The following is a 22,400-nucleotide window of genomic DNA, read 5'->3' on the forward strand; positions in this document are numbered from 1 at the left end:
TTCCACACCCAAGTCTCTTATCTCCAGTGTCTATTTCTTCGTCTCCAGTTTCCAGCTCCGTGTCTCCATCTCCAAGTTTTGTGTGTTCATCCTACAAAAAAATAAAGGCAAGTGTTTAACTCTTCATCAAGACCTGTAAACGTGTGTGTGTGTAGCTTCTCACCAGTCTGATCATCCTCCTGCTGCATCTTCTATGCTTACCTGATCACTCATCGCCTATTCCACTCTGTTGTGTTAAAGCCTGTTTGAACTTCACTTACCATCTCGGTGTTCTGTGTACCCCTGACAGAAGACTAGACCACAACAGACAACAGCAATATGAGCTTCATTTTTTTTTTTTTTTTTTTTTTCCAGCCACACCAATTCTCTCCATAACAAGATGGCCACCTGATCAAGTTCTATGTTGAGGAGTTCCTACTGCTCGCCCACCAGGTAGGCCTACCTTGGAATGATGGGACATTAAAGTCTGTCTTCTGGAGTGGTCTGGATGAACAGGTCTGCCACGAAGCACCAGCAGCTACAACCCCCAGTTCCCTGGCACAGTATATCGATCATGTGCTATTGTTAGATGGTTCATCATTCACCATAGGCGAGGTTGACGAAAATGCCAGCGTAACTCGGTTGCTGCCGTCCCAACACACTCCAGCCTGCCTGGTACTGGCGATTTATTCTATCGGTTTATTCCAACTCCAGTCCCAAGGTCTACTCCAGTGTGTGAAATCTTCAAACTAGAGTCATGAGTTTTCCCTTGAGCCTGGAAGATGGTTTCTAACAGTGCGTGGACGTAGCAAATCCTGCGGTTATTTCTGTCTGGAAGGCCCTGAAGAAATTTCCTCCTCTGATGCTCCCTTATCCAAAATCTCGTCCAGTCATTACCTCCATGCCAGAATTCCATCCTGTCATGGCTGCCGTACCTGAGCCTTCATTCAAAATGGCTGCAGCACATGTGCCCCTGGGAGTACTGGTGGAATATGATGGGATGTCTTGGAGCCCAGATATGGCTCCTGTCCCCAAACTCAGTCCAGCGTTGACTTCCACTCCCAAGTCCAATGAAGACTCCTGCTCCAGAATACTCTCCAGAGCTCAACTGGGAGCCCACTTGCATCAAGGGCTCAACCAGGAACCCAGTTCTCCTTCACCTCCGCTCTCCATAGTGGCCAAGCCGGGCAACCTGGACAAGGCCATGAAAGCCCATTCTCCATGGCCTCCTGAATGGCCGGCACCTCCATGGCTCCCTGAATGGCCGGTGCCGCCCTGGAGGTGTCCTAATCTGCACGCACCGCCCTACTCGCCTGTTAGTCAACTGCCACAGCTCCAGGACGCCCAGCCTCCATCTCCAGTTGGATTCCTTTTGGCGCGAGGTCGTACCTTCTGTGAGGGGGAAGTACTGTCACTGTCACCAGTTCTGTCACCTAATCTGAACATGCTATTCCATGACAAGCGATATAATTTACACTATTTACTTTTATGAGTTTTAATGAGAAACCACAAGAAACGGATGAATAAAGACTGACAATCGATGCTTAATGTTCAGAAATTTCAAGAAATGTAAAGCACTTTGGCATTATTTTCTATGAGAGCTGTGTGTGGAGGGAGGGGAGTGTATGTCTGTGTTTTTCTGAAAGTCCGAATGTATTTTTTTTTTCATATTTGCCCACATTGTCTGAACTAGGGTATACTGCATAGCGGTGTCTTGCAATCAGGGCCATCTCAGGCATGGTTGCAATGTGTTCGCTGTCAAACTCCAAAAATGAGATTATTTTCAATTCTTTAAAAAAAATGCCATTTTATTAAGGTTAATAAGATTAATAATTTAGTTTTATTGACAAAATATTTTAGTTTGTCTATATATATATTTTTTCCATTAGATCAGATAACATTTTAAGCTGCCATATGGTCATGTTATAATGTACCCCACCTATGGGGCATGTTGCCACATTTCACTTCCATTCTTTTGAGGTAAATAAAGAAAAATGTATACACTGTAATTGTGAAACAAAGTGACATTTGTACTAGACAAGTGTGAAATTAATGCAGATAAAAATTATACTCTGAACCCCACATGGATTTATACAAACTGAGATCTTCAAAAAGTGTTAGGATGTGCCCTGTGCTCCCCTACACTTGTTCAACTGCACATTAACGCAAATATCTAAACAGCCAATCACATGACCGCAACATTGAGGCATGTAGACATGTGGTGCATTCCAAATGGGATATATTGCCCTCCGAAGGGCACTTTGGAGTGAAAACAATTATTGAAGGGTCATTCCAAACCGAAGTGCTCAAAACTGGCCACTTCAAAGGGCCCTTCGGAAATGAAGGATTTCAAAGTGTACAACTGATGGACACTTCAGGCCCCCATTATGCTTTGCACAGATTGTTTGCATGATGACGGCACCTCCGTGTGGGCATGGGATGATGACGCAGAAGAGCACTTCAAGAAACAGTTGTTTGGTCCCCGACACCCTTCAACCTTTCAAAGCTCTAACACCAGAGGGTAAATCATTTGAAGGGATTAGGGCAGGAGTCGGCAACCTTTTCGGCATGACATGCCATTTTTAATTTTTCTGGTTAACCACTGTGCCAATACCAACTCCCACCCCCCCACCCTCCAACTCTTTCCATGCATTCTGTATTTTTACTGTACATAAACATTTTTAAATGATACAATAAAAATGTTTTTTGATTTTCATGCAAATAGTTAGTTTTTTTCATAAATTGTTTTTTAAACTTTTCAAACAGATATACAGTGTGACCATACTGAACACCACTGTATGTGAGTGTGTGACAAGGCTCTGTCTGGGGAGAGGGGTCCATGCTCGGCATTTAGCCCAGACCCAGAGCATTCCCCCCCAAGTGCTCCTCCCTGTGTTGGGGTAGGAATGGGCTGAAGGTGAGGAGTCGGGGTGATGGAGGGATGCTGAATGACTAGTGATGATGAAGTGGTGATGATGATTATTTATAGGGGTTCTCTCTCGTGCCGATAGATGGTGTGATTACTGATGATGAATTGGTGTTAATTATCTGTGCGTGCTCCTCCCGAAATTTGTTAATAAAACATCACTTCATGAGTTCACACTTACATTTAATAAACTGAGTAAAGGTTATGCGTATATGGCATGCTGTCCGGGGAGAGGGATCCGAGCTCGGTAATTACTCCCGAGCCCAGAGCGTTCCCCCCAAAAGATGCAATTAACGCGGGACAGCAGCCAGAGAGGGGCATTGATAACCCCCCAAAATCTTGCAGAGCTTAAGGTTGGTGGGGTGCTGGATGTCGCTTGGGGTAGCGGCACTGCTGTGGCCTTAGAGAAGAGAGTTTGTCTCCTGCGGAAGCGGGTATTGCTGCAGCGGCAAATTCAGTTAAGGTTCCTGCGGGAGCAGTTACCGATGTGGCAGTGGACAATTCAGATGCAGGCTCCTGCGGGAGCAGTCACTGCTGCGTCATCTGAAAAGGGAAAGCGGCTTCTGCGGAAGCGAGTACTGCTGCGGCAGTGGAAAAGAAATATAAAGGCTCCTGCGGGAGCAATCACTGCTGCGGCATCTGAAAAGAGAAGGAGGCTTCTGTGGAATCGGTCACTGCTACGGCAGCTGAAAAGAGAAGGAGGTTTCTGCGGAAGTGAGCACTGCTGCGGCAGTGGGAAGTAAAGAGACACAGACGCTCTGTCTCTCTCAAAATGGCCATATTTGAGAAAAAAATATATAGTAGTTTGCATCACTGGATATAGCTGTCGGTGATTTAACATTTCTATCGTAAAACCGTTGACTAATATTAAATGATTTGCAGCTTCATCTTACCTCGCTCTCTTTCAATGTTAAACTGACGCTTCGTGCTCTGCTTATGTGAACAGTAAACCCTGCCTACTTTGATTTGATTGGCTATCTCACACATTTTGTCATTGACGAGCACTGTTAGATCACTGAGGCTTTGCTCTGAAGCTCCTAGTATGTGCAGCGGTTGCAAACGCATCCATAGACTAGCGCAAGTTAAGTCTCACACTTTAATAGTCACACAGCCTGTTAGGAGCTGTAAATACTATGAGAAGTTATTACCTCAAAATGTACGTCAGCATGCTGTTTTCCCTATTGCTCGCATGCCAGCGATTATCTCTCTGCGTGCCGTAGGTTGTCGACTCCTGGTCTAAAGCATCAAAATTCTGCACCAATCAAATTTCTTTCTGCACTTCACAAAGTGACTAGTACATTACTAGCTGTCAACAGCTAATTGGGTAAAATGAGAGACAATGAAGAAAATAAAGAGTGTTTGTGTCAGGGAAATGTGCCATTTGGGTATAATTCTGCAGTGTCAAAAGCCAGGCAGGAAATAATTATTTGCTAATTAATTGAATATGTGAACTGGGGCATGAAGAACCACTGTCAGTAATGTTACAAAAAAAAATCTGTCTGGCTGGGACAGATTTTAATGATCAATTCTACTTAAAAAGATGAAATCTAATCCTGTTTACATGAAATAAGCCTGCTCCCAAGCAGGTTTAAGTTTATAGACATGTTGCTATGACAGGAAGTCCAGGATGAGCTCCGAAGAACCAAATGATCCAAGATCAAGCGAAATCGTCAACAATCAAATCCAGTTAACTGAGTTTGCGACGTACGAAGAACAGGACCCAGGGCAGGAGGGGAAAGGCGAGTATAACCAAAAAAACAAAACAAGCATGCCCACATTCTGCACCAATGTAGTAGTGTAGCAGTGCAAAATTACTGTGGAGGGAACTTTATTAAAGGTTTAGGCAAGCGTAGAATGAAGAGAAGGATGCGCTTGAGGTGTAATTGAGATCATCATAAGTAGAAGTCTGGTAGAGTAAGGAGGGAGGTCATTTTCCAAGATAAAAGAGGTATATGGGTGGTGATGGCGCAGTGGATAAGACACATGCCTTTGGTGTGAGAGACCCGGGTTCAAATCCACTGTGAGACACCAATGTGTCCCTGAGCAAGACACTTAACCCCTAGTTGCTCCAGAGGCGTGCGACCTCTGACATATATAGCAATTGTAAGTCGCTTTGGATAAAAGCGTCAGCTAAATGAATAAATGTAAATGTAATATTTCTAAAGTGAATGGTTAGTCTGAACCTAAGAGGACAGAGACAGACATGAGAGTTTACCTGGAAACAGTGCTCAGTGATGTGTTCTTTGTGGAATGTTTAAATAGATGCAGTGCAGGTGTCGATAATTAAGCTGCTCTGCTTGGGAAATCATAATTTCCCAGGGTAACACAGGTGTCTCAGCTGAAGGCTCACTTCAACTATAAATGCAATGTAGTCAAATGTGTTTCTGTCCATTTGATCCGTTCTTGCTTAATACGTCTGAAATTATTTGAAAGACGCCGGATCTTCTAATTGTGATAACTGATCTCTGGCTAATCTGGTTCTTCAAACGAATTTGCGGATTTGATTAAAATATCTGGATTAAGTTTTCAAGGATTACTTCGTGTTCCCCGAAAAAGGCAGTTGTCTTGATACTTGAAACAACAATCAGCAATGCAGCGATTGACTGGCGGCAAGTCAGCAACGTAATGACAGCATGTCACCTGACAAAAAAACTTGACAAATTAAGGACCTTTTTAAGGAAATAGCCTAGCGAACAAAACAACATAAATGTTATAATAGATAAATGAAATATGCACTTTTACATTTTTTTTTTTTTTTAAATGATTCCCAATTATTTATATTCATGATTTCTAGTAGCATATTTGTACAGGCTTTACATTTTATTTCAGTGTTGTAATTAGCAATACATTGAATTTTATCTTTAAAGCAGATTTGTTACGTGGCCGCGTTAATTAAAGTTCCTGAAGGGTCAAGTTATCTGCATCTCCTACGCTCCTTCAAGCCCCATAATAGCTGTCACCATTCAAATTAATTTATGACTCAGATTAACTGTATAGCATGTGTGTAAAACTCCAATAAACTTATACTTTTTTATAAATTATTATATGTCTGTAGTGTTATAGACTACACAATATTATTATATTATTTTCAAATTCATGTTTAAATAATTATTATTTTAAATTGTTGTCCCTGGATCAATACTGTTGTAAAAAAGTAGCGGTGGCTGGGACAGATTTTAAGTATCAATTCCACTTGAAAAGATGCAATCTAATCTTGTTTACATTAAATCAATCTGCTCCCAAACAAGTTTGAGCTTACAGACCTGTTGCTATGACAGCAATTCCGGGATGAGCTTTGAAGAACCAACTAATCCACGATCATGCTAAATCGTCAACAATAAAAAAATAAAATAAAAAATAAAATCCAGCTAACTGAGTTAGCGATGTACAAAGAACGGACCCCTGAATGTTGGCCATTCATGCTTGGCTCTTTAAGTGCTGCTGGCAGCTCTTTATTTAGTTTTTGCTGTTTTGATATCAAACATATAGAAGACTACTTCTGTTGACTATGTTGGAGCAGTAATGTTTAGAGCAGAAATTTTGTTGGTAATTCCTTTTAAAATCACAATTATTACTTCTACTGTAGCTTTAATGAATTAAACTTAATCTGGTTGCACCGCTTGATTTGTACATCTGGAGGGCCACTATGCTGCACTTTTTAGAACACACGTGAACCAGCTAATCAATGTCTCCAGGATCATTAGACATATCCAAGCAAGTGTGAAGCAAAACTCTGCAGGATATTGGTTCTCCAGGAGCAGGATTTATCACAGACATCATATTCAGGTCAGTCCTTTAGTCTCTTAATGACCTTAACACACACTAAATACACACTCTGAAGTGGTATTCGAGGCTAAGAGTGCCCCATCATGCATCATGCATCATGATCTGGAAATAAATTCTGAGACTTTTTGCAGAGATGTTGCAAAAACCTTTCCAGTGTAAATATGAATAAAAATAAGATATTACATATAATTTGGTAGTAAAACATGGTGTTGCACATTTTTGCAACTGCTTTTAATCCCTTAATTAGAAACACCACAATGACTGAATTATTATCTGTTATAGAGACTGAACAGTTTATTTTAAAATGAAAAGTATTGAAAATCTATCTATCTGTCACGAATCCTGGCCATGAACCTCCATTTGTTCACCACCAGAGGTCACCCTCTCACCACATGGACTTTCACACTACACAGCACATTGGACTCCATTTCCCATCATCCATTGCACTGACAACACACACACACAGCTGATTACACTAATCACACTCACAGTTGAGAACTATCACTCAATCACACACACTTTATAAGCCTTGGACTTCCTCTCTGTCACTGCCAAGTATTGTTTAGCATTTGTCACAGTCTCTGTCGATAGCTACTCTACCAAGCCATTCCTAATCTTGCCTAGCCTGTTTTCCTGTGTTTTGATTCCTGCCCACGTCTCCTGGATTAACCCCTTTGCCTTGCCGTTTGGACTCTGTTTGCCCCTCGGATCTTTGCTTGTGTTCCTGGATTATCTCTCTGCCTCGCCCTATTGGATATTGTTCACCGATCGTTGACCCACGCTTGCCCTAGGATTACTCTGTGTCTTGCCCATGCCATACCTGTCTGCCGTCGTTTGACCCTGCCAGTGAATTGACTATGTTTATAAATAAAAGTTTGCATATGGATCTGCATGTCTCACGTCTTGTTCGCCCCGTAACACTATCTATCTATCTATCTATCTATCTATCTATCTATCTATCTATCTATCTATCTATCTATCTATCTATCTATCTATCTATCTATCGTTACAGGCATGTTGAGGAAGGGAATGTGCTACTCACTCTTCTCTCCAAAACTGTCCACGGTGGACTGATAATATTTACGTCAGGTAATCATCAGGCAAATGTTTACATTTATAATGGTGTTCCAATAAAACAATCCGGTAACACTTTATTTTAAGGTGTCCATAATACAGAGTAATTACCTAGTTAAGTACTTAGTAGTAGCAGTTGTATTTAAATACAATAAGTTATGGAACAGCCTGTACTTACAGTTTGTAATTATATAGATGTAACAGGCAGCTACTGTTACACATATGTAACAGGCAGAGTCTGTTACACAGCAACTTGTGTAACCAAAAGATTGTTACATGTGTTGCAGACATTATTAAACGTAATTACAAATGTAAGTACACAGGCATAAGCTACTTAAAATAAAATGTATCAAGATTGTACTTAAGTGTACTAGTAGCAGTGTAACAGACTGCTACTAGCGGTGCGGAGCCTCAGCCCGAGCACACCGATGACGGAAAGCCATTTACCACCGCAATCAACGAGCCAGCGCAATGCCAAGCGACTGAGTGGAGGATCGCCCTGGATGTAGAGCCCAACCCGTCAGACCAGGTGCATGAGCCAGCTGTAACGCCCCTCGCAAGGGAGAAAGCCGCGTACAGTGTGAGCGTGGAGAGGAGCTCCACCTCCTGCACCGTGGCTGAGGGTGAGATTATGATGGACCTGGATAGAGGAGAGGCCGGAAAAAGAATGTGAGGCTGATATGCTCCATCTACTCCCTCCTTCCTTGGAGCCCTTTGTCACCCCTGTTACCATGTCCAGCCCAGAGAGGGCTGTGGTTTCCACGTTGTACCCGGAGAGGGCTCCAGTTCTCTTGTCCAGCACCAGAGGGGACTTCCGATCCTGAGTTTAACCCTGAAAGCCCGAGGCTCACCGGCTGCACCTCGTCGCTCTGTCCCACCGGCTCCGTTGGGCTCCTTCCTCCTGCCAGCTCCACCTTGGTCCTCAGTCGCTCTGGCTCCGCTGCGGATCTCCGGGTCGGTCTCCAGAGCACTTGGCTCCACCCTGGCCCTCCCGGATCCTCGGCATCACCCTGGCTCATTGGCTCTCCACCTCAGCTCCTCCACCACCTGCTCCGCCGCCGTTGGTCGGCCCCCTGGAGTCGCCGGCCATTCCTCCTCCATGGCTCCTCCCTCTGTCGGCTCCACCGTGGGCCGTCATCATGGCTGTGGCTCCTCCTGTTCCGGCTCCCTCCTGTCGTCTCCCTGGCTCCTCCCTCCGTTATCACCTCCCTGGTCTCTGCCCATCGTCCTCCTCCCGGATATCCATCCTCCTCCTGAGCCTCCTCCCAAGCTCCCACCTATGCCTCCCTCTGTTGTTGTCGACTGCACGTGGATGCGCCTTCCGGGAGGAGGAGAAATGTCAGGATTGGACCGGTTTAGTCATGTGTTTCAGTTCCTGTTTTGCCTTATTTGGTCTGGTTCCTGTCCTTGTTTAGTTTGATTATTAGTTGATTCCCCACACCTGTCTGTCCCTTGTTATCCTGTGTTTTCAAGCCCCAGTCTGTTCAGTTTGTGTTTGTTGGGTCTACTTGTTTACTACATGTGTTGCTCAAGCTCCTGTTGTGATGTCCCAGTTTTTCCTTGATTAAATACTGATAAACGTTTCCTCGTGCCTCCTGCGTGTTCCCAGTACAGTGTAACGTGACACTTCCTAGAAGAGTGGAAGATGTTATAGTTAAAAAGAGGGGACCAACCCCATATTAATGTCCATGTATTTAGAATGTAATGTTATTAAAGTCCCTGTTGGTGTACTGGTCAGGTGTCCCAATACTTTTGTCCATATAGTCTGTGTTTGTATGTGTGTTTGTATACTCACCGGCCACTTTGCTACTATTGGGTTGGACCCCATTTTACCTTCAATAGTGTCTTAATTCTTTGTGGCACAGATTCAACAAGATGCTGTAAACATTTCTCATAGCCCCAGTTTCACAGACAAGGCTTAAGCTAGTCCCTGACTAAAATGCATGTTTGAGCTGTCTCAACTGAAAATATCTTGCTCTGACATCTCTTAAAATATGTCAGTGCCATTGTTCTGTGACAAGATGCGCACCTTAATGTTTTCTTCTAAGGCATTTTTGTAAAAGTTGCTTAAATATTTTAATTTAAGGCTTAGTCCTGGATTCAGAAACCCCCGTTTGTGAAACTGGGCCATAGATTTTGGTCCATATTCACATGATAGCATCAAGCAGTTGCTGCCGATTTGTTGGCTGCACAGCCATGATGCAAATCTCCCATTTAAAGTTTATGACAGTGTATTCTCCTGCCCACAGAACTGCCACTCACTTGATTATTTCTTTTCTGATCATTCTCTGTAAACCCTAGAGATGGTTGTGTGTGCCCAACAGATTAGCAGTTTCTGAAATACTCAGATCTGCTCCAACAACTATGGGTGCATCTAAATCAGCTCCCTTGTTCAGTAGTCAGGGCACTCATCAGGGAGTCGGCCATTTTAAGGGCTGTCTCAATCGTGAAATCCTTCCAGTACACTGGAACGTTCACTCCCTGAAAAATCCCACAATGCATCAATTCAAGGGAGCATCGGCGCTCACTATGCTCCCTTACCAGAAACAATGTCACATTTCTGAAGCGCAAAACATAAACCACACGAGCCACTTTGACAAATATAATGACACGCAATAGAAGATTTGAAAAGACAAACCGTTTTTTGGTATATTTCAACATAAACACACATCGCAAGACAGGTAATGAACACATCTAATTAACATTTATAATTAATATTCGGCTGAAATATTGTATGAACATGTAACAGAACAATGTCTTTAAAGAGAATAAAAAATATTATCAAAATGAGATTGGTCCTGCCAGTTGTTTATTAATTCTATTGTTGACTACAATGTTGTCCGTTGACTCTATACGTAATCATGTCACTGGAATTCGAGTGATCACTGTCCCAACATGCAGTGAGTCAGGGAACTTACCAGTGACCGAATTCGTGTACACAATCTACTGATTCACGAGCTCGGGAGCTAGGGAACTGATTGAGATGCACCCTATATCGTGATCAAAGACACTAGGTGCGTTTCCATTACAGATTTGTGATATTTTTAATAAATGTTGATACGGTTCCATTAACTGATGTTATGCAACTAAAATGCATTTTTTTTCCTCTCGCGATAAGGTTTATGTCAGTGTAACAAAGTTCGTAGGTCAGGAAGAAGGAGGCGGGAACCGGCAAACATTCAAATACAATTTAATAATCAAAATAAACAAACATAAAGCGGCAGCCCCTCACGAACGACTGCCGCACACAACACACAAAATAAAGTCCAGGCCTGGTCCTCTCTCTTCTTCCACTGTCATCACTCCTCCTTTTATCCTTCCGGAGCTCTTCCGTGGGACTCGATACCGGTGAGTGGCGCAGGTGTCGCTCATTATCATCAACTCCACCGGCCTCGTTCCGCTCCCACGGCTCTCGGCTCTGCCCCACTCACTACTACAGTCAGGTTGTGTTAAGTTTTAAATCATTTTATACCTCATATAGCATGACATGAATATGAGGCAGGAATTTGCAGATTTGCAAACTGATTTCCAGTCAGGATTTAGACCATCTCATAGTACTGAGACTACTCTCATTAGAGTTACAAATGACCTGCTCTTATCATCTGATCGTGGTTGTGTCTCTCTATTAGTGCTACTGGATCTTAGCGCTGCGTTCGACACTGTCGATCACAACATTTTGAATATACTAGAAAACTTTGTTGGCATTAGTGGAAGTGCATTAGCATGGTTCAAATCGTACTTATCTGACTGCCATCAATTCGTAGGAGTGAATGAAGAGGTATCATATCGATCACAAGTGCAGTATGGAGTACCTCAAGGCTTAGTACTAGGGGCGTTACTTTTCACGCTTTACATGTTAACCTTGGGAAAAATCATCAGGAAACATCGGGTTAGCTTTCACTGTTATGCTGATGATACTCAGCTCTATATTTCTTCTTGGCCCGGTGAAACACACCAAATTGAGAAACTTATGGAATGCATAGTCGATATAAAAAAACTGGATGACGAGTAATTTCTTACTGCTAAATTCTGAAAAAACATAGGTGTTAATTATCTGACCTAAAACCCCCAAAAGTAATAACCTAGAACACTGTCTAACACTTGATGGCTTCTCTGTCGATTCTTCGTCATCAGTCAGGAACCTAGGTGTGCTATTTGATACCAATCTCTCCTTTGACAGCCACGTTTCTAGCATTTGTAAAACTGCTTTTTTTTCATCTTAAAATATATCTAAACTGAGACCTATGCTCTCAATGTCAAATGCATAAATGTTAATTCATGCGTTTATGTCCTCAAGGTTAGATTATTGTAATGCATTATTGGGCGGTTGTTCTGCACGCTTAATAAACAAACTACAAATGGTTCAAAATGCAGCAGCTAGAATTCTTACTAGAACCAGGAAGTATGACCACATTAGCCTGGTTCTGTCAACACTGCACTGGCTCCCTATTAAACATCGTATGGATTTTTAAATCTTGTTAATTACTTATAAAGCCCTGAATGGTTTAGCTCCTCAGTACTTGAGCAAGCTCTTATCGCATTATAGTCCTCCACGTCCACTATGTTCTCAAAACTCTGGCCATTTGATAATACCTAGAATATCAAAATCAACTGCGGGCGGCAGATCCTTTTTCTATTTAGCGCCCAAACTCTGGAACAATCCACCTAACACTGTTCGGGAGGCAGACGCACTCTGTCAGTTTATATCTAGATTCAAGACCCATCTCTTTAACCTGGCATACACATAACACACTAATACGCTTCCAATATTCAAATCCATTAAAGGATTGTTAGGCTGAATTAATTAGGTCAACCGGACCCGGGAACACTTCCCATAACACACAATGTACTTGTTACATCGTAAGAAGATTGACATCTACGCTAATATTAGTCTGTTTCTTTCTTATTCCGAGGTCACCGTAGCCACCCGATCCAGTCCGTATCCAGCCCAGATGGTCACTGTAGTCACCAGATCCAGTCCGTATCCAGATCAGATGGTGGATCAGCACCTAGAGACGACCTCTACAGCCCTGAACGTTAGCGGAGACCAGGATACCTAGATGAGCCCTAGAGTGAGGACCCCGTCAAGATCCCCAGTGAGGACCCTGTCACCTAGACAGCCATCTGGAAAAGACCACTGGAACCAGTTGGGTCCTTGCAATCTGACTTTGCTGCAGTTGGAACAAACTGCTCGTTCGTCTAGCCAAAGGAGAACTGGCCCCCTGACTGAGCATGGTTTCTCCCAAGGTTTTTTCTCCATTCTGTCACCGATGGAGTTTTGGTTCCTTGCCGCTGTCGCTTGCTTAGTTGGGGATACTTAATTTCCAGCGATATTGTCGACCTGACTGCACAGACACTATTTAAACTGAACTGAGCTGGACGATGTCATCACTGAATTCAATAATGAAATGCCTTTAACTGAAAATTGAGTGTTTAATCTTGTCATTTTACATTATTGACACTATTTTCATATTTTGATATTGTGCAGTTGCTTTGTCATACCTAGTATTGTTAAAAGCACTATATAATTAAAGGGAACTTGACTTGATTTGACAAAGTACATAAATAACAAAGTACTTCTGTACTTTTACTCAAATAAAATGGAAAAGGAATACGTAATAGTTTTACTAATATTTTATTAGGATATCTCTACTTTTACTCAAAAGATTTCAAGATTGCTTGATTTGTGTACTTTTTCCACCACTGCTGTGATTACCAAGCATTTGTTAGATAAATACCTGAAAAAGGTGATTTTAATAATAAAAATAAGCAGTTAGTATAGTACAGAAAAGCTACAAGAAATATGTCTGAGGGTTGTTGTACAAAGCCAGTTTTAGCTGCTACTGGTTTAAGTTTAATTTGAGCAAACTCTCTTTTTTTGGGGTGGATAGATGTTTAGCAGTGTTCGTCGCTAACCTTCTCCAGAGCAGGTTTTATTCTGGGTGGGAGATCACAAACCAAAACAAGACCAATCAGCTGTGACATATATTTGATGCAATAAAGTCATACCCCTTTACCTCTTGAACCAAATTAATGCAGTTTACAGTGGAGGAATTTTAGAGACAAAACTGCCCAGCTTTTGCTACCAAATATTTATTATATTTATTTTATATGGATTATATATCATGTTATTAAGCTATATTAAGCTATTTGTTGAATGCATACATTATTAATTAAATAAATTCTAATAATAATAATAATAATAATAAAGATGATAATAAAACAACATTTGCATCAAACCCTGAGTTGACAGAAAACGTTTATAGCAAGTGTTGTGAGAACTCTTTTTTTGGTTTTTGTCAAATCTAAACTTACTTTGAGAGATATGTAGTGGGAGCCTTCACAAAGCTCTTAATGGATGGACAGTTTATTTTCAGGGTTAAACATGCATCTTAGTCCCCCTCCCTTTTTAACTCCCTCTCCCACTTTAAACCAAACCTCCTCCTTCCCAGTGAGAGTGATCAGTACATCTGGGATGGAGTCTATTCTATCTTCACTTTGACTTAATTAAATAAGTCCTGGGATGAATGGGCTGACAGAGCTCTACTGGAGGTTGAAGGAAGGGGGCTGGGGGAAGGGATGTTTCATTATCCTGTACACTTACAACAAGGAAAATCCCCCTTGAGCAGCCTGAGGTTAAATGGATTGCTCAAGGGATGTTAATGATAGTTGAGCTCAGAGTATCATATTAATGGATCCCTTTCAAATATCTGAACACAGTATAACAACATGGATTTTTAACCACCCACAAGGTGTACATTTCTACTCTACTGGCCAAATCCTGTCTGCCTGTGGTTCTTTGGCATGCATTCCTATTCTAGCTAAAGGGCTCATCTTGCTGAAAGGCAATGAGAGGTGAAGTTCAGGTCAGACAAGAGTCATATCCAGCCTGACTCGATATAAATTAAATGTGTGTAATTAGCAGACTGGAGTGTGAGTCTGCATTAGGATGGTTGTGTGGCCCTTTCATACTAAATGGTTATATTCAACACAAACAACATTTTGAGTATAAACAACACACTTATATGGAGGTATACAAAGGTGAAAGGAAACGTTGCCTTCAAAGCAGGTTTTAGTAACCAGCATTAAACACCAATGGATTCTGTAACTGCAAATGAACCACACGCACAAAGCTGAGATGACATTAAAATAAAGTCACAGAAAAAGAGGTAAAAAGTGTTTAGCACATTGTTTGCATAAAATATGCAAACATTCACATTTCTGCCTTGAGTGAGACATAAATTATTAATATTATCTTGTCTATATTATGCACATATTTACACCTACAGTAGTTTGCTCCATCAACTTTTTTTTTTTTTTTGCCACATTTTACATTTGCATTTGCATAATGCTCTCACACTCACTGATCATTATCCTCACTCCACTTGCGATTTTTGCACATTTCTTCTGAAAATTGCTGCCACATCATAGTAAACAAACTGCTACTTTTCTTCTGCTGTTAAGTATGTCTGTTCACATTCAACTATAGTGCTACTTTGCAATGTGCATTTGCACTGTCCCTTGTTCTGTGGTATTGTACTATACTATGCTGTTTGCACATATGCACGTTTTGTAGTCCTAAGTATCTGTGTAATCTTTTCTAATCTTATTTTATTTAATTCTTACTTAATTTAATCTACTTTAATCTGTATATTCTAGTTCAGTCTCATAGTCCTGTATTGAGTTTATGTACTGTAGCACCACAATCTTGGAGGAACTTTGTTTCATTTCATTGTAACAAACAATTGGTTCATTGTGTAGAAGCTGTATATGGCTGAAATGATAATAAATCCACTCTATCTCTGAAAATCAAATCCATTTTCAGCAAATAAATAGTACAGCTACAAAAACGTGAAAAGAGTAACTTACTGTGTATGTATGTATTGAACAGATTCAATTGCTGATGCCCCTATGTTTCTTGGCCTTTTCTTACTAGTTTTCACAATTGACAAATTAAATGGTTATCTTGTCTGATCATGTAAATGCATTGACTGTAATGTCAAGTATAACATCCACATTTTTTTTTTTTTTCATTTCCTTTTTTAGATGGAGGTATTCAAATTAATTATCTTCTCAATTTTCAGCAATATCAGCACATATAACTAAAAACTTATTCAGAGAAATCAGTGTTTATTATTCAAGTTGGCTGCCATTCTGTTGAAAAATATAATAATAATTGTGCTTGTTTGCTTGCACTTCAAAATGCTTTAATAGTTATATGTTTAATATCAGAATGGGTATGTGAACTGTTTAAATAATAATAAAACAAAATGCAGCATTAATGTCGTACTAGTTCAGAATGACGTTTTATGCAATGCATGTCTTCAGAACACAAAAGTCTCTATGCAGGTGGAAATATCCTGTATTTACTAAATGTAAATCTAAATCCCTACCTAGACATCACAGTAATGTTTTTTTCTCTCTCTCTCTCTCTCTCTGCAATGCTGAAAACAATGCCCATTTCTCCAGAATTCCTTGAATTGTTTTGTATTAATTGGGTTAAGCATGACCTACGGCAGCACTTTAAATGAGATTTAGACCAGTCCAAAACCCTCTTTTTGGAATAATATGATATAATAGAAAATGGCCTGGGCCCTGAAGCAGCCAAATACCCGGAATATGTTTTTTTGGTTTTTTTTTGAGAACAAATTTATTTTCTTGCTGACCTCTCTAGACCATATTTGTGCAGTCTCTTTCTAGTGGTTGAAAATATGTACTTTCGCCTTTAACACAGACTGTTACCACAGCTGCCCGTGACCCAGCCTGCATTTCTGTATTCATTCCAAGTGTCATTTGTTAAACTGTTGACACATAATTTAACATTTTTATGGGGTGTACTATTTTTTAACAGCAAAGGATTTCTGGTTAAGCCTTTTTTATGAATCCATATCATTCACTTTGCATGTTTTCAAAGACTGTTGTTGATGAAGATTTGAGTTGTTAGTAATCAAGCTTTTTATTTTATTTTTTTCTTCATTTTTGACTGGGTAAAGGAGGAATCATAGTGATAACTGGTAATACATTTAGGATATTGCCAGTGGTTTGATGACTGAGATCTATTGTATAACACAGCACTGTAGCTGAAGAGGGGGGCTTCAGTAAGGGAAGAAGAGAAAGTGTCTACACAGAGCAAGAAATGGTGATGTGTTGCTGTGATAGCTGATGGGGAAGTTGGATGAATAATGCTGGGTTATGGTCTTGGCAAGATCTGAAGGATGGGAACGTGCTGGGACAGATTGAAATGTGGGGGTGGGGTGAGTGGTACAAGAAAAAACAGTAGTTCTGCGGCAAAATATTTTTTTTTCTGCTGGCACTTCAGCACTGACACTGAGGCATGAAATGAGCGAAATAAGGAAAACTTGACCCCTAATCTAACCACTCTCATTAACTTCAGACTGGGAATCTCATGCTACAAAGCTAGCATGCACCACCAAACACTCTCCTAACATGTTTTGTGGTTGGCTCCGCATAAATACCCCATAAAACTCTATTGCACTAACAAAATCAAACAATCTGGTGCAAAGGATTCACAATGTACCCACAGAATTACTCCTTCCTTAAAAATGGCAGCGATTAACTGAGCATAAACCTAAGAGACCCTTTGCGGCAGTGTCCTTTTAATCTCTAAAACGTTGGCAATAACAAAAAATGGGGGTGGAGGAAAATGGGAAAGTGGGGACATTGAACCTGTCAAGTCTTGTTCTCATACCAGCCAAACTGGATATGTGATTCAACACTTGTCACTAGTAACACTATCTTTTGAACAAAAGTTAAATTAAAGTGACTTTGCACAATGTACAGTAGGACAGTTTTTTTAACACAACACTCTGGAAACCCACAGAAGCAGGACAAGACTTTACAAAGTAGGCTTTGCTTTGACAGTTTTTAACATGCACTGAGTGGCTGAAAACCCACCACAGGTAAAGGAAGGCTGAAAAACAGGGCATGTCTGAATGACCAGACTGTTGTCTGGTAGCACTCACAATCAGCTGTGAAAGGTGACCCCAGTTTGTGTGTATGTATTGGAACGAGTCAGTACAGAGTAGGTCAAACAAATGCAGCCTTACCTTATCTCTCCTAGCTGCTCTCAATGGAAAGAAACAAGAGAAGAGGAACTTCCCCCAGCTAATCACTGCTGCCAGGCACCAATTCAGTCGGGCCATGGTTGCCTCCTCCTGTCACTCTTTTGCTTCCTTAAAATCACCCTTTCTATTCTGTTCTTATTCTCCAGGTAAATCCAATAGCAGACAGCTGATGGGAGGACAGATCCCTTTAGCTGCAGAGCAGGTAGCAAGAATTACCCTGCTTTTGCTTGCACACACATTACCTTACTCAGTGGATGCTGCAGCATTCTGTCTGTCGAAGGAGGATGAAGAGGAAAGAGGGAGGGTGTGAGAGAAAAAAGCAGAGAGAGGGAGGGAGAGAGAGAGGAACATGCAGTGGGAAAAACTAGAAATAGCAGAGAGGCAAGTTGCTTTTGATGAGGAGGAGGTAGAAAAGGATAGAAAGGTTTGAGAAGAAACTGAATGTGTGTGAGAGAGGAATACGTTTTGAAGGAGAAAACATTTCAGTGATTAACAGGAAAAACAAGGCATCACAATCTTAAAAAAAAGATGAAGTAGGACAGGAGGCAGGCTAAGATACAGAAAGAAAGGGGGAAAGAGATAGAGAACGCAAGAGGGAGAGTGAGCAAGGAAGCCAGAAATAAAGCGAATTTCAGTCTCTGAATTCAAAGCAGATAAAGAGTGCATGTCGTCAGGCAGCCTCACATGCATACATGCACACAGACGCACACACACAGTCTCACACGAGGCTGTACGAATGAGGGGAGACAAGCAACGTGCCGTGTGCAACTGGGTTTCTGTGGAAAGCATTTATGTGTGTTTTCTTTTACCTCTATATGTGTGCCTGTGTGGATACATGTATGAGCTCTGTGTAATACGCTCTCTGGTGTCAAGTGCTCATCCAACTGCAGGTGCACCGCACCACTGCAGAGTCGCCACGCTTCACTAACAAACGTACCCTCTCACTGCATAGAGGGTGGGGGGAGGGGGGCAGGATTAGTAGAGAGTAGCAGAGAGATGGAGAGAAAAAGAGATGCCAAAAATTGCCAAGAGGAAAAAGCAGAAATGGGGGAAGAGATACAAATACATATTCAAATGCTCTCTAATTCTTCATTTGCCCTAATATTTTTTTCACTATTACAGGTATTCATACATCCAAAATGACAAATTCAGTGGCACTAGTGAACACCATATCATTAATAAGGATAGAAAAAAAAAGAAAAAAAAAGAAAAGAAACAATATCAAGGAAGTGGGTATAAAACATCAGAAAATACATGCGTTGGATGCTGCATATACGCTTTTTAGCCCAGCTGCAGCATCTACTTCATCCAAGCTAAATCCATCATTAAACACAACAGACTCCCATAATCACTGTGCCGCCATATTGACTGTGCTGTCACATTCACTTTGAACGTGGGGTGCTTTTTTTTATATATGAACAGACCTTAAGAGAAACATGATTCTGCCAGGCTCGCTTGCCAAAAAAGCCGCCTGTTACCATATTCTAGATGACATGTACCACACATTTGCATTGCAGATTTGATTTCATCTTATTTGCTTATTGGCATATATTTCTTTGGGGTTTTGAGAAATGTGCTTCATTAAAAGGATGAGGATTATTGAAACAAAAGTTTGGGTGGAAAATGTTCATCTAATCCTGCCAACCACAACGCAAGAGAAGGCATACATGACTTCTTGATTACTCCAGTGACAGTTGCTCTGGAATTCTTCTTCGAGACTGCATTCACATTTTTTAGATTGCATTCTTCTTCAAGACTGCATTCACATTTTTAAAAACAAAACAAAACAAAAACAACAAAACGAAGCACAAACATGGCGCATCTCTCACACACTTTTTACTGTGTATTCTTAAGGACCCTGAAACCCTTTCTCTAGCTGGCCAACCTACAGTATACCTGTTAATACAGTCTATTGTCTATTGACCATGACCTTGAATTAAAATTAATGAACCACTGTAAATAAAATAACATTACATTAAATAAAATAACAAAATAAAAAATATAAATAACATGTACTTACTTTTAAAGGTGGGGGTTCACACATTTTCACCATAATTGCGATAGTTACCACTCTCTCCCTTCAAAAATATAATGTCACCCTGACATTACTGTACTTTTATCTCAGCACACCATGTCCTTGACATTTCTAATGAATGACAACAAAACTGATTACAAGAGTCAATTTCTGAGTCCTGCCTACAGATCCATATTTTGTCACATTGTGTTGAACCCCATTTGATGTAACATGTTTGTAGCAGGTATCATCATGCACTATGATAAACCACCACCCAAAATAGAATTTTCACAGGTAATGTACTCAAACTGAAAATAGGTTTAATCTTTTGGCCTGAAAAAAAAAAAACATCTGTTGAGAATACCCTGGATTTTTTTTTTACCTTACAAACAACAACATACAATTATATTCAGTGGTGGAAAGAGTACTGAAAATATATACTCAAGTAAAAGTACCATTACCTTCCAAAAAATGTAGTTTGAGTAGAGTAAAAGTACTTGTGCAAAAAACTACTTGAGTAAGAGTAAAAGAGTAGCCTATTTAAAAGTACTCATGAGTATTGAGTAGTGAGTACTGAGCTGTGGATTCTACCCCGTCATAATAACTGCTCTACACTGCAATTTATACATGTGTGACCCTGGAGCACAAAACCAGTCTTAAGCCGCTGAGGTATATTTGTAGCAATAGCCAAAAATACATTGTATGGGTCAAAAGTTTTGATTCTTTATGCCAAAAATCATTAGACCATTAAGTAAAGATCATGTTCCATGAAGATATTTTGTAAATTTCCTACTGTAAATATATCAAAACTTAATTTTTGATTAGTAATATGCATTGCTAAGAACTTCATTTGGACAACTTTAAAGGAGATTTTCTCAATATTTAGATTTTTTTTGCTCCCTCAGATTCCAGATTTTCAAATAGTTGTATCTCGGCCAAATATTATCCTATCCTAACAAACCATACACCAATGGAAAGCTTATTTACTCAGCTTTGTATAGATGATGTATAGATCTCAGTTTTGAAAAATTGACACTTATGGTTTTGTGGTCCAGGGTCACCTTTAAAAAAGTTGTACATTCTGGAATTCACATGATCTTGTTTGTCATAAAGAATGAAGAATATCTATAATCCAGCTGTTTTGATTGATTTTGACTGCCAACTCTTTAAAACACATCAAAACAGCACGGAAACAGTATTCAGTTGAAGAAAAGATGAAAGTTATTCTCAGTACAATTATCCCCATTTAAATCATAAAGTTTGAAAAATAGATTTAAAATCATGTGTAAAGCCACTGAGAGCATGCTGTTGTTGCACATAAAATATTAATGTTTAGAATAGTGCAAATACAAACACCATTAGAAACTCATAGTTCAGCATCACACACCATGATATGGGTTAAAATGAGAGCTCATTTCTCTCCAAAACGGTGCCAGTTTTAGCGTTTTGCAATAAAGAAACAAGAAAAACTAAACTTGATAATTTATGTTACAATTTTAACAAATGCACATTGTTCTAGAAGGATGGCATCATGTACATTACATGTACATATACATTACTCGAATTGTTATGTCGATAAAACAATTTGTAAGGAAAAATGCATTAAAGTATTTCTGGGGAAACTTTTTCAAAAGAAAACACAAACGCACGTCTCTTGCTGAGCCGCGGCGGTCTCGGTGAATAAGCAGCATCCACAACTAAATGCAACAAAAAGTGTTGAACTTGAAATTTGTTTATGCGCGAGTGCACATGCTAAATGAAGGCGGATTGAATAAAATGGATAAAAAAAAAGAAATTAAAAACGTTTATTAATGAGCTGCAGTTTTATTACATCACGCGCTGACACCGACGCAGTATTAACGCCACAGGTCATCAATAAGGTGCAGATTGGTCCTCAATTTGAGTACAATATTATTTCAAATCGTTTTACAGTGTTTCCACCACACTTTTTCACAGCGCGCATCACACGCTCAAGTCAACAAGTTCAACAAGCAAAAACTTATCCAAGTGACTGCAGCTGAACGCGCGTGAGAGAGACGAAGCAGCGCAAATCGCGCGGCTCTTAATTGAGTGGGAATTTACTGAATGTGGCACTTGCGGGAGTTAACACTGTACGCAATACCCGCAACCTCACACCAAATTTCAGGTCGTGTAGAAAGGCAAGCATATATACAAATCATTTAGTAAGCAGAAATCCAAAATTTACCTTAACATATTAGAGGAAGATGTGACTGCATTGATGCTTGAGGAATGCACTTCCAGCAGCCATGATAGACAGCAGTTGGCGGTTAAAGTTTTCTATGCACATTTGATTTGACGAAAGTCACGAGACACTATGTCCCTATCCAATCATATTAATGGATAAAAATAAAAATAAAATAAGCATGTAACGACCACAAACGGATGAAAATAGCGGAGTAAAAAGTACCGATACATCACTTAAAATGTACTCAAGTAAAAGTAAAAGTCCACAATTTTTAAACTACTCAAAAAAGTACAATTACTGATAAAAACTACTTAATTACTGTAACGTGAG

The 22,400-nt window shown here is 40.3% G+C and overlaps 1 protein-coding gene across 2 annotated transcripts in view; it reads right to left on the reverse strand.

Moving 5' to 3' along the window:
- Nucleotides 1-18,016, reverse strand: part of LOC306878678 (tensin-1-like) — a 130,819-nt gene extending 112,803 nt beyond the window's left edge. Inside the window, exon 1 of one of the 2 annotated variants that reach the window (XM_079431157.1) lies at nt 17,833-18,016. The gene's annotated coding sequence lies outside the window, so the exon portion shown is untranslated. The remainder of the gene's footprint in view (nt 1-17,832) is intronic. The other variant, XM_079431158.1, reaches the window with a different exon arrangement.
- Nucleotides 18,017-22,400: the final 4,384 nt, after the last annotated feature.

The sequence above is a fragment of the Barbus barbus genome (genome assembly GCF_936440315.1).
Source record: "Barbus barbus genome assembly, chromosome: 13".
Taxonomy (NCBI): Eukaryota; Metazoa; Chordata; class Actinopteri; order Cypriniformes; family Cyprinidae; genus Barbus; species Barbus barbus.